We start from the raw sequence: 15834 nt of genomic DNA, 5'->3' as shown, positions 1-15834 counted from the left end.
AAAAATTGAAATCAGTATGTCAAAGATGTATCTGCACTCCCATGTTCATTGCAGCATTATTCACAATAGCCAAGATATGGAATCAACCTAAGTATCTATTAATGGATGAATAGATAAAGACAATGTGATTTATGCTATTTAGTCTTTAAAAAGCTTGGAATGAAAATGAGATACTATCTCACACCAGTCAGAATAGCTATTATTAAAAAGTCAAAAAACAACAGATGCTGGCAAAGTGGCGGGGAAAAGGGAACACATACATTGTTGGTGGGAATATAAATTTGTTCAACTGCTGTGGAAAGCAGTTTGGAAATTTCTCAAAGAACTGAAAACATAACTACCATTTGACCTAGCATTCCCATTACTGAGTATATATCCCAAAGAAAAAAAACCATTCTGCTAGAAAGACACATGCACTCATATGTACATCACAGTACTATTCACAATAGCAAAATCATGCAACTAACATAGGTGCCCATCACTGGTGGACTGGATAAAGAAAATGTGGTACATATTTGTCATGGAATACTATGCAGCCATGAAAAAGAATGAAACCGTATCCCTTGTAGAAACATGGATGCAGCTGGAGGCCATTATCCTAAGTGAATTAATGCAGGAAGAGAAAAGCAAATACTGCATGTTCTCACATGGACATAAAGATAGCAACAATAGACACTGGGGACTACTAGAGGAGGGGGAGAGGGAGGAGGGCAAGGGTTGAAAAACTAACTATTGGGTATTCTACTCAGTATCTTCGTGATGGGATCAATCACATTCCGAACCTCAGCATCACATAATACATCCACATAACAAACCTGCACATGTAGTACCTGAATCTAAAATAAAAGTTAACACTATTCAGCCTTAAAAAAGAAAGAAATTCTATAATTTGTAACAACATGGGTGAATCTAGAAGACATTGTGCCAAGTGAAATAAGTCAGTTACAGCAGGACAAATACTGCATGATCTCACTTATGTGTGGACTCTAAAAACGTTGAACTCAAAGGAGCAGAGAGTAGAAGGGTGATTGCTGGGGGTGATGATGAGGGCAACGGGGGTAAAGAAAATTATTCAAAGGGTACAAAGGTTCAGTTAGACAGGATAAATCAGTTCTGGTGATCTCTTGAACATCCCGGTGATTATAGTTAACAATAATGTTTGTGTACTTGAAAATTGCTAAGGGACCTTAAATGTTCTCACCGCAAAAAAAAAAAAAAAAAAAAAAAAAAGTGAAGTGATGGATGTATTAATTCGCTTGATTTAATTGTTTTATACTGTCTAGATATATCAAAACTCATTGTACACTATTAATATGTACATCTTTTATTTGTTAATTATACCATAAGAAAGCTGGGGGAAAACATGTTAAGCTCTCATTTTCTAGGGGAACAGAAGGTTAAGTAAGATCACAAGGAGATTTCCAGTTTTCTGTGCTTTTTGGCTTTTTATAATATCTGATAGTGTTGGCCCCTTTTTTAAATTACTATACTTTAAGTTCTAGGGTACTTGTGCACAACGTGCAGGTTTGTCACATATGTATACATGTGCCATGTTGGGGTGCTATACCTATCAATTCGTCATCTACATTAGGTATATCTCCTAATGCTATCCCTTCCCCTACCCCCTCTCCACAATAGGACCCAGTGTGTGATGTTCCCCGTCCTGTGTCCAAGTGATCTCATTGTTCAATTCCCACCTATGAGTGAGAACATGTGGTGTTTGGTTTTCTGTTCTTGTGATAGTTTGCTAAGAATGATGTTTTCCAGCTGCATCCGTGTCCCTACAAAGGACATGAACTCATCCTTTTTCATGGCTGCATAGTATTCCATGGTGTATATGTGCCACATTTTCTTAATCCAATCTGTCACTGATGGACATTTGGGTTGATTCCAAGTCTTTGCTATTGTGAATAGTGCCACAGTAAACATACATGTGCATGTGTCTTTATAGCAGCATGACTTAGAATCCTTTGGGTATATCCCCAGTAATGGGATGGCCTGGTCAAATGGTATTTCTAGTTCTAGATCCTCGAGGAATCACCACACTGTTTTCCACAATGGTTGAACTAGTTTACAATCCCACCAACAGTGTAAAAGTGTTCCTATTTCTCCACATCCTCTCCAGCACCTGTTGTTTCTTGATTTTTTAATGATTGCCATTCTAACTGGTGTGACATGGTATCTCATTGTGGTTTTCATTTGCATTTCTCTGATGGTGAGTGGTGATGAGCATTTTTTCATGTGTCTGTTGGCTGTATCAATGTCTTCTTTTGAGAAGTGTCTGTTCATATCCTTTGCCCACTTTTTGATGGGGTTGTTTGTTTTTTTCTTGTAAATTTGTTTGAGTTCTTTATAGGTTCTGGATATTAGCCCTTTGTCAGATGAGTAGATTGCAAAAGTTTTCTCCCATTCTGTAGGTTGCCTGTTCACTCTGATGGTAGTTTCTTTTGCTGTGCAGAAGCTCTTTAGTTTCATTAGATTCTCATTTGTCAATTTTGGCTTTTGTTGCTGTTGCTTTTGGTGTTGTAGACATGAAGTCCTTACCCATGCCTATGTCCTGAATGGTATTCCCTAGGTTTTCTTCTAGGGTTTTTATGGTTTTAGGTCTAACATTTAAGTCTCTAATCCATCTTGAATTAATTTTCGTATAAGGAGTAAGGAAAGGATCCAGTTTCAGCTTTCTACTTATGGCTAGCCAATTTTCCCAGCACCATTTATTAAATAGGGAATTCTTTCCCCATTTCTTGTTTCTCTCAGGTTTGTCAAAGATCAGATGGCTGTAGATGTGTGGTATTATTTCTGAGGACTCTGTTCTGTTCCATTGGTCTATATCTCTGTTTTGGTACCAGTACCATGCTGTTTTGGTTACTGTAGCCTTGTAGTGTAGTTTGAAGTCAGGTAGCATGATGCCTCCAGCTTTGTTCTTTTGACTTAGGATTGTCTTGGCAATGTGGGCTCTTTTTTGGTTCTATATGAACTTTAAAGCAGTTTTTTCCAATTCTGTGAAGAAACTCATTGGTAGCTTAATGGGGATGGCATTGAATCTATAAATTACCTTGGGCAGTATGGCCATTTTCACAATATTGATTCTTCCTATCCAGGAGCATGGTACATTCTTCCATTTGTTTGTGTCCTCTTTTATTTCACTGAGCAGCGGTTTGTAGTTCTAGTTGATGCAGTTTCTTCCTAACATCGATGGACTTTACATTTTGACATGTTTTTGCAATGGCTGGTACCTGGTATTCCTTTCCATGTTTAGTGCTTTCTTCAGGATCTCTTGTAGGGCAGGCCTGGTGGTGACAAAATCTCTAAGCATTTGCTTGTCTGTAAATGATTTTATTTCTCATTCACTTGTGAAACTTAGTTTGGTTGGATATGAAATTCTGGGTTGAAAATTCTTTTCTTTAAGAATGTTGAATATTGGCCCCCACTCTCTTCTAACTTGGAGAGTTTCTGCTGAGAGATCTGCTATTAGTCTGATGGGCTTCCCTTTGTTGGTAACCCAACCTTTCTCTCTGGCTGCCCTTAACATTTTTTCCTTCATTTCAACTTTGGTGAATCTGATAATTATGTGTCTTGGAGTTGCTCTTCTTGAGGAGTATCTTTGTGGCATTCTCTGTATTTTCGAATTCGAATGTTGGCCTGCCTTACTAGGTTGGGGAAGTTCTCCTGGATGATATCCTGCAGAGTGTTTTCCAACTTGGTTCCATTTTCCCCGTCACTTTCAGGCACACCAATCAGACGTAGATTTGGTCTTTTCACATAATCCCATATTTCTTGGAGGCTTTGTTCATTTCTTTTTACTCTGTTTTCTCTACACTTCTCTTCTCGCTTCATTCCATTCATTTGATCTTCAGTCGCTGATACTCTTTCTTCCAGTTTATCGAGTCAGTTACTGAAGCTTGCACATTTGTCATGTAGTTCTTGTGTTATGGTTTTCATCTCTATCAGTTCTTTTAAGGTCTTCTCTGCATTGATTATTCTAGTTATCCATTCATCCATTCTTTTTTCAAGGTTTTTAGTTTCTTTGCGCTGGTTATATAGTTCCTCCTTTAGCTCTGAGACGTTTGTTTGACTGAAGCCTTTTTCTCTCAACTTGTCAAAGTCATTCTCCATCCAGTTTTGTTCTGTTGCTGGCGATGAGCTGTGTTCCTTTGGATGGGGAGATGCGCTCTGATTTTTTGAATTTCCAGCTTTTCTGCACTGCTTTTTCCCCATCTTTGTGGTTTTATCTGCTGTTGGTCTTTGATGATGGTGACGTACTGATGGGGTTTTAGTGTGGGTGTCCTTTCTGTTTGTTAGTTTTCCTTTTAACAGTCAGGACCCTCAGCTGCAGGTCTGTTGGAGTTTGCTTGAGGTCCACTCCAGACCCTGTTTTCCTGGGTATCAGCAACAGAGGCTGCAGAAGATAGAATATTGCTGAACAGCGAGTGTTGCTGTCTGATTCTTGCTCTGAAAGCTTTGTCTCAGGGGTGTACCCCGCCGTGTGAGGTGTGAGGTGTCAGTCTACACCTAGTGGGGGATGTCTCCCAGTTAGGCTACTCAGGGGTCAGGGACCCACTTGAGCAGGCAGTCTGTCCGTTCTCAGATCCCAACCTCTGTGCTGGGAGATCCACTGCTCTCTTCAAAGCTGTCAGACAGGACATTTACCTCTGCTGAGGTTTCTGCTGCTTTTTTTTTTTTTAGCTCTGCCCTAAGCTGTTCCCAGAGGAGGAGGCTACAGAGGCAGGCTGGCCTCCTTGAGCTGTGGTGGGCTCCACCCAAATCGAGCTTCCAGGTGGCATTGTTTACCTACTGAAGCCTCAGCAATGGTGGGCACCCCTCCCCCAGCCTCACTACTGCCTTGCAGTTAGATCTCAGACTGCTGTGCTAGCAATGAGGGAGGCTCCATGGGCATGGGACCCTCTGGGCCAGGTTGGGATATAATCTCCTGGTGTGCTGTTTGCTAAGACCCTTGGTAAAGCACAGTATTAGGGTGGGAGTTACCTGATTTTCCAGGTGTTGTGTGTCTCAATTTTCTTTGGCTAGGAAAAGGAATTCCCTTCCCCCTTGCACTTCCCAGTTGAGGTGATGCCTTACCCTGCTTCAGCTCTTGCTGGTTGGGCTGCACCTGTGGACCAGCACCAACTGTCCAACATGTCCCAGTGAGATGAACCGGTACCTCAGTTGAAAATGCAGAAATCACCCATCTTCTGTGTTGCTCATGCTGGGAGCTGGAGCCTTGAGCTGTTCCTATTCGGCCATCTTGGGCGTGCCCTCCAGCCCCTTTTATTCTTCTTATCAGTTGTTTTTCTTGGCTCTTCTTGTCTGTTCCAGCATATGAATGTCAGAATCATTTTTGTGCCTTGTGGCTGATGATAATGTATATTGTCACATGTATAGAAAATAGAAGTAAGCAATAATAAGCATAACAAAATAACACAAATAAAAGAGTTAAATGGGAAACAAGGGTTAATTATGTCCAAATCAATAGTGAAAATTGCCAGTAGTAGAATAGATTGATTATATTCATTGTCACTACTCTTAGTCTAGAGATATTTATCATCACTACTCTTAGTCTAGAGATTTCTATATTTATGGAACTCATTTCAGAAAGGGATGATCCTGTTGGGAAGTATAAATAAAATGTGTTGGTGAACTTTGTGAAAGTTATATCTGTAAGTGGCTTCTGAGACAAATTAGAATATAGTCCACTTTGAAAGATAACCTACGGGAGGACAAGCAAGACCTTATAGGACATTACTGATTCCTAAATTCTCCAAAGTCTCACCATGACAGAGAGAATAGGCTTTATTAGCATCATTTGAAATGTTTGTGCTAAAGAGCTTTGCTCTGTAACTGTGGAGGGGCTTTGACTTCTCAAAACCCCACTTCTAATGAAGAATGCAAATTGCCAGGGAAATACTGTGTCTGATGACCAGACAAATATTCTAAAATATGGGAAGAGATTGAGATGAGATTGATTACAGAAAGAGGGTTAAAGGAGGCAGCATTTATTAAGGACTCCACGTCAGATTTTTTTTTACTTATGTTATCTCATTCCATCCTCTCAATAAAACTTTGGGGAAGGTTTATTGCCCCCAATTTATAGGTGAGGAAATTCAGATTGAGAAAGCCTTGCCAACTAGCTTTGAACTGGGATTCACACTCTGAATCATTTGGTTAAGTGAGGAAAATAGATGGAATAATGGAGAAATGGAACCAAGAAGATATTAGCCAGTGCTGATATTTTAATCTACTTTTCCATTCTTCCCCATGGCCTTTCAAACCTTTTTATTTTTGACCTTTGTGCTCCAAGTCTATAGATGTATCATAATTTTGATCTGAGGAAAAAATATGAATTGGGCTCTAGAGTTATTCTATTTTCTAATAATCCTAAGGGCAAATTCAGATTTGCATAGTATTCTGTAAAATGCTTTTTAGGTGCTCTGTTACTTTGCAAAATCATTTGTCTTATCTCAAATTTTAAATCAAATTTTATATTTTGAATACTTATGATTTGTTATGTTTATATGTTTTTGAACCATGTGAAGTTTAGAAGAAAAGGTTTTCTTCTAAACATGCCAGGTGCTTTCAGCATAGTTACCTCAATCACTGGACTCTTATTTCCTTTTCTGTGATAGATGGGTCCTTTCAAGCCATCTTGATGATACAGAGATGCCCAGGGCCTGGTTTGGATTGTCCAAGATTAAGATTTCTTTGGAATATCAGAAATGAAAATTGCTAGTGGTTTCTGGTCAAGGACAGAGTAAATAGCTCGCATTAAAATCAAGCTACAGTGTCTTAGAGTGAAATGGAAGCCACACACAAGAGTAATTAAAGCTGCTTTTTCTTAGGAAGTGCCAGAAATGAATCCTGTATCTGTGTAGAAAATATTCCCACAGAATAAGCACATTTCAATGTAAAACAAGTGATAGCACACATTTGCATGACATTCTTCAGTTTATAAAACATTTTCTCATAATGTTTCTCCCTGAGTTTAATAGTGATTCCATGCGGTAGTGTTAGCATGATAGCCCTCTTAATTCATGAGAAAATGGAGACTTAGAAAGTGTAAGTTACTTGTCCAGGCTTACATATTGGATTTAGAATTCAGATCCTCTGAATTCAAATTCAGATGCTCTGAATAACAAAGGACTCTATCCACAAATTTGTATGAGATAAGGTTTCAGGGTCAGGCTCACTTGTTCCAAAACAACACTTCACTGCCCACCCTTGATAATGGTAGCTCTTATTCTGCCATTAAGTTTTGGATGATGTTTATAAAGCACATGCTTCTGTCACAGTAAGACTTTGGAGAAGGAGACAGTAATAGCCCAGAAAGTCTTGCTCATCCCCCTAGTTCACTGCTAATTTTCACTTCAGTCCCATGGTTGCTCTCAGACAGCATTTCCAAAATTGTGCAGATGACACTTCCTAGCTGTGGGATCTTGTACAAGTTATTTAAACCCTCTGGGTTCCTTCTGTCTGTAAATGGGGATAGCATTAATTCCAGCTGCATTGGGCTGTGGTGAGCATGAATGAGTTGCTATATTTAAACCATTTAGAATAGCATCTGACTTATAGTAGCACTCAACGAATGTTGGATGTTGTTATTATTGCATGTGAAGTGCTTGGCACCTAGTATGTGCTCAAAAAATGTGAGTTAAAAAAATTAAAGAATAAAAAAGAGAGGAAGACAAACTATACTGAATTCACAGTTCTCTGTGTCTATACAAACTTATAGACACAGTTACTTTAGTATAGCTGAACACTATATAGCACTATATAACCTCTTCTGATCCCAAACTCTGCTAAAGTTTATCACCATCCATCAAGAAAATGCCGACAAGCCACTGAGCTGTGATTCATGTTGCCCATCAGAGCTGGCACCAATAATGACCTCTGTTGCTGCCTCTTTGTATGTGGTTGGAACCAGTAAACCCAGCCATTCACCTGCACATTTTTCAGTACTTTGGACCCCTGCTATAATGAATAGACTCATAGGCACTTTTCTCAGCGAAAATGACAGCAGTTGCTTTTAGGAAGAATGTTCAAAAGCACATCCACAAGTATGTTAAGCCAGGCGTGTAAGTAAATGTGAATTAAGTCATCACATTCTGACTAATCTCTAAAGAGAATATGCCTGCCTTTCAGCAGCTAAGAAAAAGAAAAAAAAAAAAGGATTAAATTATTTGCATGTAGACCAACTAAGTTTGCCTTTAGGACAAAATGTTTATATTACTTCCTACGAGGTCTGCAAAGAAGCCATTGTGCTCTGGGCTAAGAAGATTAAGTGTCCAGCTACCTGGGTCCTCAGAACACAGGTTCAAACTGGTCTTTGAAGAGGGAAAGGCTCTTACAGTTAGGATATGGACAACCATAAGGAATAGCAGTTCTATGCCTTATGTTAGCACTTTGGGTTCTGCAGTGAGAATTAAATAACTAAGGATGACTTGCTTTTTTCTAAAAGAATGTACTGCAGAAAACCAGGGACTAATTAATTCTGTGGTAATCTACTCCAGAGCGGTGAAAGCAGTCAGAAACAGGTAACTATAAATAGAAAAAATCATGCCTGGGTCTAGCTCCTTGAAAACACCAAGTTCCCCATTCCCTGTCTAGGGTTTGACACAATTCTTTCTCATAAAAAATGAAACATGGGTTATTTTGACTTTCCTTAGAGCATAATTGGAGATTACAAAGTACTTTAAAACAAAGTGATGATGGCAACCATGCATAGACATTTCTTCTTTAATGAAAGTGTTGATGATTATGGGTTAGATTCAGAATGAAGATAGATGATACTCACTGCTCCTCAATCCCAAACGTACCTTGATGTGCTTTTCCATTACTCCAGCTTCTTGTAGGGTATAGAAATGTGTGACACTACTAGTACTCTAATAATAAAGAAAATAAGAATAGTTAAACTTATGGAGTGCTTGTTTTGTGAGAGCACATTCCCTTATACATATTTCATTTATTTCTTGCAAAATGCTTAAGAGCTAGATGTTTTTATTAACCGCATTCTAAAGATGTAGAGAATTTAAATAACTTGCTCAGTCTAATTCAGCTGGTAAGTATGGAGTTCAGACCCAACACAGCTCTTAACTATGACTATTGTCACTGCTACTACTACAACTGCTATGATAATGACTACTACTTCTTAGCTATTGCTATTACTGCAAATACAACAGCTACTACTATTGTAATTGCTACATCAGCAACAGCTACTACTACTATTATTGTTACAGTAGGTAGCTAGTCAGGCATGAGCCAGGCAGGAGAGGGCCCCCCTCCTCCCAAAAAACAAAGCAGGAATGTCAGGTGACCACCAGGTGATGGTCAGGCAGTTGTTAACTTTCTCTCTAGAACAATCACTGGTCACAGGCAGTTCCAGGGAAGGGCAGTCTCTCAACAGACAGAAACACCTGAAACTGGTAATCAGCAGCTTCCCAGCAAGATCTCAGGGGTTGGGTGAGTGGGTTTAAGCCTATACATTAAGAGGTAAAACGGTGGAGTTTAATTAGTATATGACCTTCCTGTAAGAATGCTAGACCGGAAAGGGAAGAATGCCTCAAGTGAGCATATGCACAACTCCAGTAAACACACTGCACGTGCTCCCCTCCCAAGTGCTGGCAGGCCACTGTGCTTGTGGACAGCCCATCCCAAGGGAAGGATCAGGGGACAATAATACAAGACCCTGGAAGTACACCAACGTATAGAACACCAAGTCAAAAGGTCAAACTGTGCACTTGATCTCTCAAGTCTCTTACTTGGCCGTCTTCCAAGTATATCTTACTTCCTTTTGTTCCTACTCTGAAACTTTTTAATACACTTTCACTCCTGTTCTGAAACTTGCCTCGGTCTTTCCTTCTGCCTAATGGCCCTCTGTCAAATTCCTTCTTCTGAGAAGGCAAGAATTGAGGTGGCTGCACACCTGTGTGGATTCCCTGCTGGTAACATAATGACTGTGACAACTACAACTAGTACTACTATTGATCTGACTACAACAGCAACTATTACTACTACTACACTGCTACTACTAGAAATGAACACTTATCCATCACATTACTTAAAGCTTAGTGAGAAAAATAATTCAGAATCAGATCTGAGGCTCTATTTGTGGGAAACCCTAATAACTTCTCATGCTTTTCTTTTGAAGTAGCCCTAATGACAGGTAGAAGTGAATACAGAGTTCTAGAAGACTAGAATTTTCTAAAAGTTTGACATTTTTTTCCTTAAAAAAAGATGAAGAACATCTCAAATATTGCTTTTTTTCCTGCTATAATAAATCTCTGTTGGCTTCAAAAGAATAAACATTTTTCCCTAAAAGATTTTGACTAAAACTGACAGCACGGAAGCTGTGCCAAGCAATCTAGTGACTTTGTGTTTTCCCAGTAAACTTAGGTGGGTGAGTTTGTGCACACTAGGTTGGAAAACATTGATACATGATGGCAAATAATTGATTGGCTGCCATAAATAAAAGGTTGGAAGTTAATGCCAGCTCAACCCTGAGCTCTCAGCTCAAATGCTCTCTCTTTGAAAAGTCCTCTCTGTTTCCCCTTGTCTCCACAACTAGGTCAACCCCTGTGCCTCAATTTTTCTTAACCATTACTAATCCTCAGTAGCTCTTAAGACTGTTTTAATTTTATGAAGAGTTAAGTATATGAGGGCAAATATGTCTAGCTATTTTCCCACAGTTAAATTCCTGGGTATAACACAGTGCTTGGCACATAGTAGAAGCTTAACATTATTTACGGAATGAATGAATGAAGAAAGGAATGCATGAGCTTGCTGAAGCATCAGCCCTTCCCTGCTGCAACTGGGTGCAGATATGAGCAGGCTCTCTCAGCGTGGCAGCTTCCCTCCATCCAGTCACAGCCAGTACAACTGGCACCTCATTCATTGGCCACCTTAGGGGCAAGAAGTGGTTTTTATATGTGATGTTCCAATATAAAGGGAAACAAGTGTTTAAGTTTTAAAACATGAAAACAACAGCCATTTAGACGAGCGTGCAGCTGGGCATCCTGCACTGGCTAACACCACTTTTTTGGTGGAAGGCTCTGTGAGGAGGGGCAGTCCCAGTTTTTGTCAGAGCACGTCTTTACTTTGCTCAGAAAGGGATGAAGTGTGATGGAACATGGATAGGTAGAGTGCAATGGTTCCTGTCCATCTTCTTTAGGAGCTGACTGTACATCCCTGCAACACTTACCTTCCTCGTGGGGGAAGGATACGCTTCACCTATGTGCTCTTTGGGAATTATGGGCGGGTGCATTTGCCACTCTTTTGTACCGAAATTGCAGGGGAAAGAGAATCTTTAGCAGGTCTCTCTCTGTTTCTTTGGCCTTGCACTATTTTGGTCAGCCCCTGCTGGGCTGTTTAAATAATACTGTGAAATTCTCACTTATCTAGCATGATGAGGGATAGAGGTGTTCCACCTAAGTGGATTTTCCAGGTAACTGAAACTTATCCTGCTAAGTTGCAAAATTAAAAAAATTACATTGTGTTATATAAAGCCTTCTAAAGTATATGATATTTTTCCCTGCCTGCCTTTTAAATGAGAATATAGTGAATATATTTTAGCTTTATCTTGATGGCTCAGGGGCAGAACTTTGAACGTAGAATCATAGGACTTTAGAGTGGGGACGGGGACTTGATGAAGATTGTCTGGTTCCACTCCCTCACAATAGACAGGAAGAGAAGGAGGTCCAGAGAGCTGGTGTAACTTTTTGAAGACTGCACAGCTAGGCAAAGAGAGATGCAGATAAAAATTCAGCCTTCAGCTTTTAGCTGAGGTGCTTCCCTTTGTACTAGATCAGAGGTTCTTCACTCATATAGTGTTTTTCATCCCTTCAATAAGTAGCTCTAAACTGCCGTGCTTTTAACTTGTTATTTCTGATTTTTATATTTTTTCCTATATCCTACATTCAGGTTTCATTTCATCTATTTGCCTCTAGTGGTACCTGGTCTTCTTATTTGGGGTGCCTCTTTAAAAAAGGGGGTAGTGGTGGTGATGGGAGCAGGGACTTTTAAACTTTTTTGTATCTCCCATAATTTTGCACAATGTCTTCCTGTGCATACTAAACACTTAGTAAAACAGTTGTTGACTGGTTGATTCTATCATCTATGGGTTGGGGAATTAAGTAGCCAAGGCTATTAGAAGTGTGTTTTAAATAATGGTACTCTGAACCATAACCAGGTTCTAAGAGACAGCCTATGGGGCCATATTATAACAGGTTTGTCAGCTTTGTGATAATAACCTGGCTACTCAAAGAACTTGCTTACTTCTTTCTAAATTTTCAGGCAGTTCTGAATAATGAAAGCTATTGGATAAAAGCAGCATAACTACAGTAGCAATAATAACAGAATCACAGCAAAAATAACAACAGTAATAATATACTGTTATTATAACAGTAATAATTAACCCCATAAACAATGATTTACAGCCAGAATTGGGAGTTAGATTTTAGATCAAGTTCTGCTGCCCATATGGGGTTAGGTCATGTTTATACTTGTCACTGTAGTTTAGCCCGAGCGCTGGTACTATGGTTTGAATGTGTCTCCCAAAGTTCATGTGTTAGAAATTTGATCTCCAATTTATTGGTGTTGGGAGGTGGGGCCTAATGAAAGGTGTTTTGGTCATGGGGGCACCACATTCATGAATGAATTAATGCTGTTATCTTGGGAATGGGTACCTTACAGAAGGATGAATTCAGCACCCTTTTCCCTCTCTCTCTCACACTCTCTCTGTCTCTTGCCCTCTAGTGCCATTCCACTTTTCTCAATGGGATGATGCAACAAGAAGGACTTTGCAAGATGCTGATCTCTCGATCTTGGACTTCCCAGCCTTCAGGAATGTGAGAAATAAATTTCTGTTCATTATAAATTACCCAGCTTGTGGTATTTCATTAGAGCAGCACAAAATGGATGGAGACACCTGATGTCTATCACAGTCCTCAGTTGTACCCCAGTGACTAGTACAGTGTCCTTATACAGAAGGGGCATCTAATGCTTAGAGGAGGCAACGTCTGACCTAAAGCCTGAGAACAAATTGGAGGTAATCAGTCAAAAGGAGGGGTTGCATTAGGAAAGTACTTTTGGCAGAGGAAAACTCAGTTACAAAATCTATTAGTGGAGAAAATTCCTTTGAGAATGAGGGGAGGGTAGTCCAAGGTGAAACCAGAGAAATAAGCAGAGACAGTTCATGAAGGAACTTAGAAATTTGCTAAGGAGCAGGAATTATATCTGGAAACACAATAAGGCATCACTGGAGCATTTCAGGTTGGGAAATTACATGGTCTGATTTGTTTTAGAAAGATCCCATAAGCTTCATAATGGAAAATTTATTCATTCCATGGATACACACTGAGGATCTGCCTTGTGCTAGGCATTCTTCTAGATGAAGCTCTGAATAAGTCCCTGATCTCGAGGAGTTCCCATTCCATTGTGTGTTTGTGTGTCTCGTGGTGGCAGAAGTGGTAAGGAAAAGTAGGTGTACTTTAATTTCAGAGAGTGGCAAAGAATCTGAAAACAACACAAACAGGGCTTTAGAAGTTGGTGGGGATGACTGGGCGCTTTGGCTCATGCCTGTAATCCCAGCAGTTTGGGAGGCTGAGGTGGGTAGATCATGAAGTCTGGGGTTCGACACGAGCCTGGTCAATACGGTGAAACCCTGTCTCTACTAAAAATATGAAAATTAGCCAGGTGTGGTGGCAGGTACCTGTAATCCCAACTACTCGGGAGGCTGAGGCAGGAGAATAACTTGAACCGGAATGTGCAAGTTTCAGTGAGCTGAGATCACACCACCAGCCTGGGTGACAGAGCAAGACTCTGTCTCAGGGAAAAAAAAAAAAAAAAAAAAAAAAAGGTGATGGGGTAAGGAGAGTGTTTGGATTGGATGATTGGGAAATGGCTCCCTGAGAAGTGACACATTGGGGACTGAGAGTAGAAGACCAGTTGGGAGACTGAATTAGCAAATGAGAGTTGTATGTTACTGGATCAGAGTTAAGGGAATGTATACAAATTATGGGGAAAGGCTATTTCTTACTCCCACTTCTCTTCACACTGCTATTAGGTGGCCAAGACAATATGAAGAATGGAAGAATAGGAGGAGTGGCAGATGTTTCCTTGTTCATTCAATACGTACGTACTTAGTACCGATGATGTGCCAGACATTCTTCTAGACACTGAGCACTGAGTAGGGAACAAAATAAACTCCTTGCCCTTATGGCACTCATTATCATTTCACATAAACAAATAAATATGCAATATTTTAGGTGATAGTGAGTGCTAAGATGGAAAGTAAAGTACAGTAAAGTGATGGAGTGTGACAAGGCAGGCAGGGGATGACTTATAGGAAATTTGGGTAAATTGGACACAGTGACATTCCAGTGGAGTTCCCTATTATGTGCCTAGTGTCTAGAGGAATGCCTGGCACATCACAGGCACTGAATTATGAGAGGCAGTGAATCTTCTAGATATCTGGGGAAAAAGTGTCCTAGGCCAAGGAAATAACAGGGGCAGATGTCTTGAAGTGAGATTGTGCTTGGCATGTGTTTGGGGTATTGCCGGGATGAAGTCGCAGCTGGAACAGAGCAGGCCAGTGGTAAGAGAGGACACCAGAGAGACTCTGAGGACTCTGTGGACCTTGAGAGAACTGTGGCTTTCATTCTGAATGAGAATGTGAATCTCCAGCAATATCTTGAGTAGAGAAATGACATGAATGACTAACATTCAGAAAAATTATTCTGGTAGCTCTGTGAAGAGAGAAATGTAGGGGGGCAAGAGTGAATGTGGGGAGCTAGTTAGAAAGCTGTTGCAAAATCCAGATGAAAGATGTTGACTTAGATATATTAAGCTAATGGCCATGGAAGTGATAGGAAGTGGCTGGATTCAGCTATGTTTGAAAGGTAGTGTGAACAAGATTTGCTGCTGAACTGAGTATGGATAAAGAGCTAGAGGGTCAAAGATAATTTCAAAATTTTTGGCATGAGCAACTGGACAGATGGGATTGATTTTTTTTTGAGAGACGGTTGACTGTAGAAGAAACAGATTAGAGGGAAAAAATTAAGCACAGTTTTTGTATATGTCAAGTTTGAGATGCCTGTTAGATATCCAAGTGGTAGTGTCTGCTTGAAGGTTGGAGATACAAGGCTAGAACTTGAGAAGAGGTTACAGCTGGATGGATCAACTCTAAAGTTGCTAGTTTATATTTTGATCCTTGTCCTAGAGGTCAAGTGAAGAAAATGTTTCAAGGAGAAGGAAATAATAAGCTGTGAAATATATGCAACTGTAAGAAGTTGTATGGAACTGAGAAATGACCACTGCTATGATGGAGACTAAGGACAGTAGCAGTGGAATGGTGGGACAAAAGTCTAGATCAAGAGATAATTTGCAGAGAGGAATTTGATACTGCAAGTATAAATAACTGTTGTTTCTCTTAAGATTTTCCATAAAAGTTAGCAAATAATGGTTGTTGGAGGAGACTGTGAGGTGTGGGAGGGCTTCCTTATAAGATAGGTGATCTCATAATATGTTTTTATGTTTATGGGCATGATCCTAAAGAGAAGGGAAATTCCATGATGTAGGAGAGAGGAGAGAAAGAGCAGAAGGATCCCATGTGCAATAGAGGGGTTGGCCTCTGACAGCAGTGTGAACAGTTCACCCATTTTAACAAGATGGAAGAAAGAGTATATGAGGAGAGGTGCTAGCAGGCTTTTGGCTGTGGGAAGATGTGAAATCTCTTCTGACTGCCTCCATTTACTTACTGAATAAGGATCTAGGTCATAACTGAGAGGAAGGGTAGCAGAAGGGGTGTTGGAAATTTAGGAGAGAAAACAAAATATGGATTATTCC

The sequence above is a fragment of the Macaca fascicularis genome, chromosome 5 (assembly GCF_037993035.2).
Source record: "Macaca fascicularis isolate 582-1 chromosome 5, T2T-MFA8v1.1".
NCBI classification, from domain to species: Eukaryota; Metazoa; Chordata; class Mammalia; order Primates; family Cercopithecidae; genus Macaca; species Macaca fascicularis.
Note: the sequence above shows the minus strand (reverse complement) of the source record.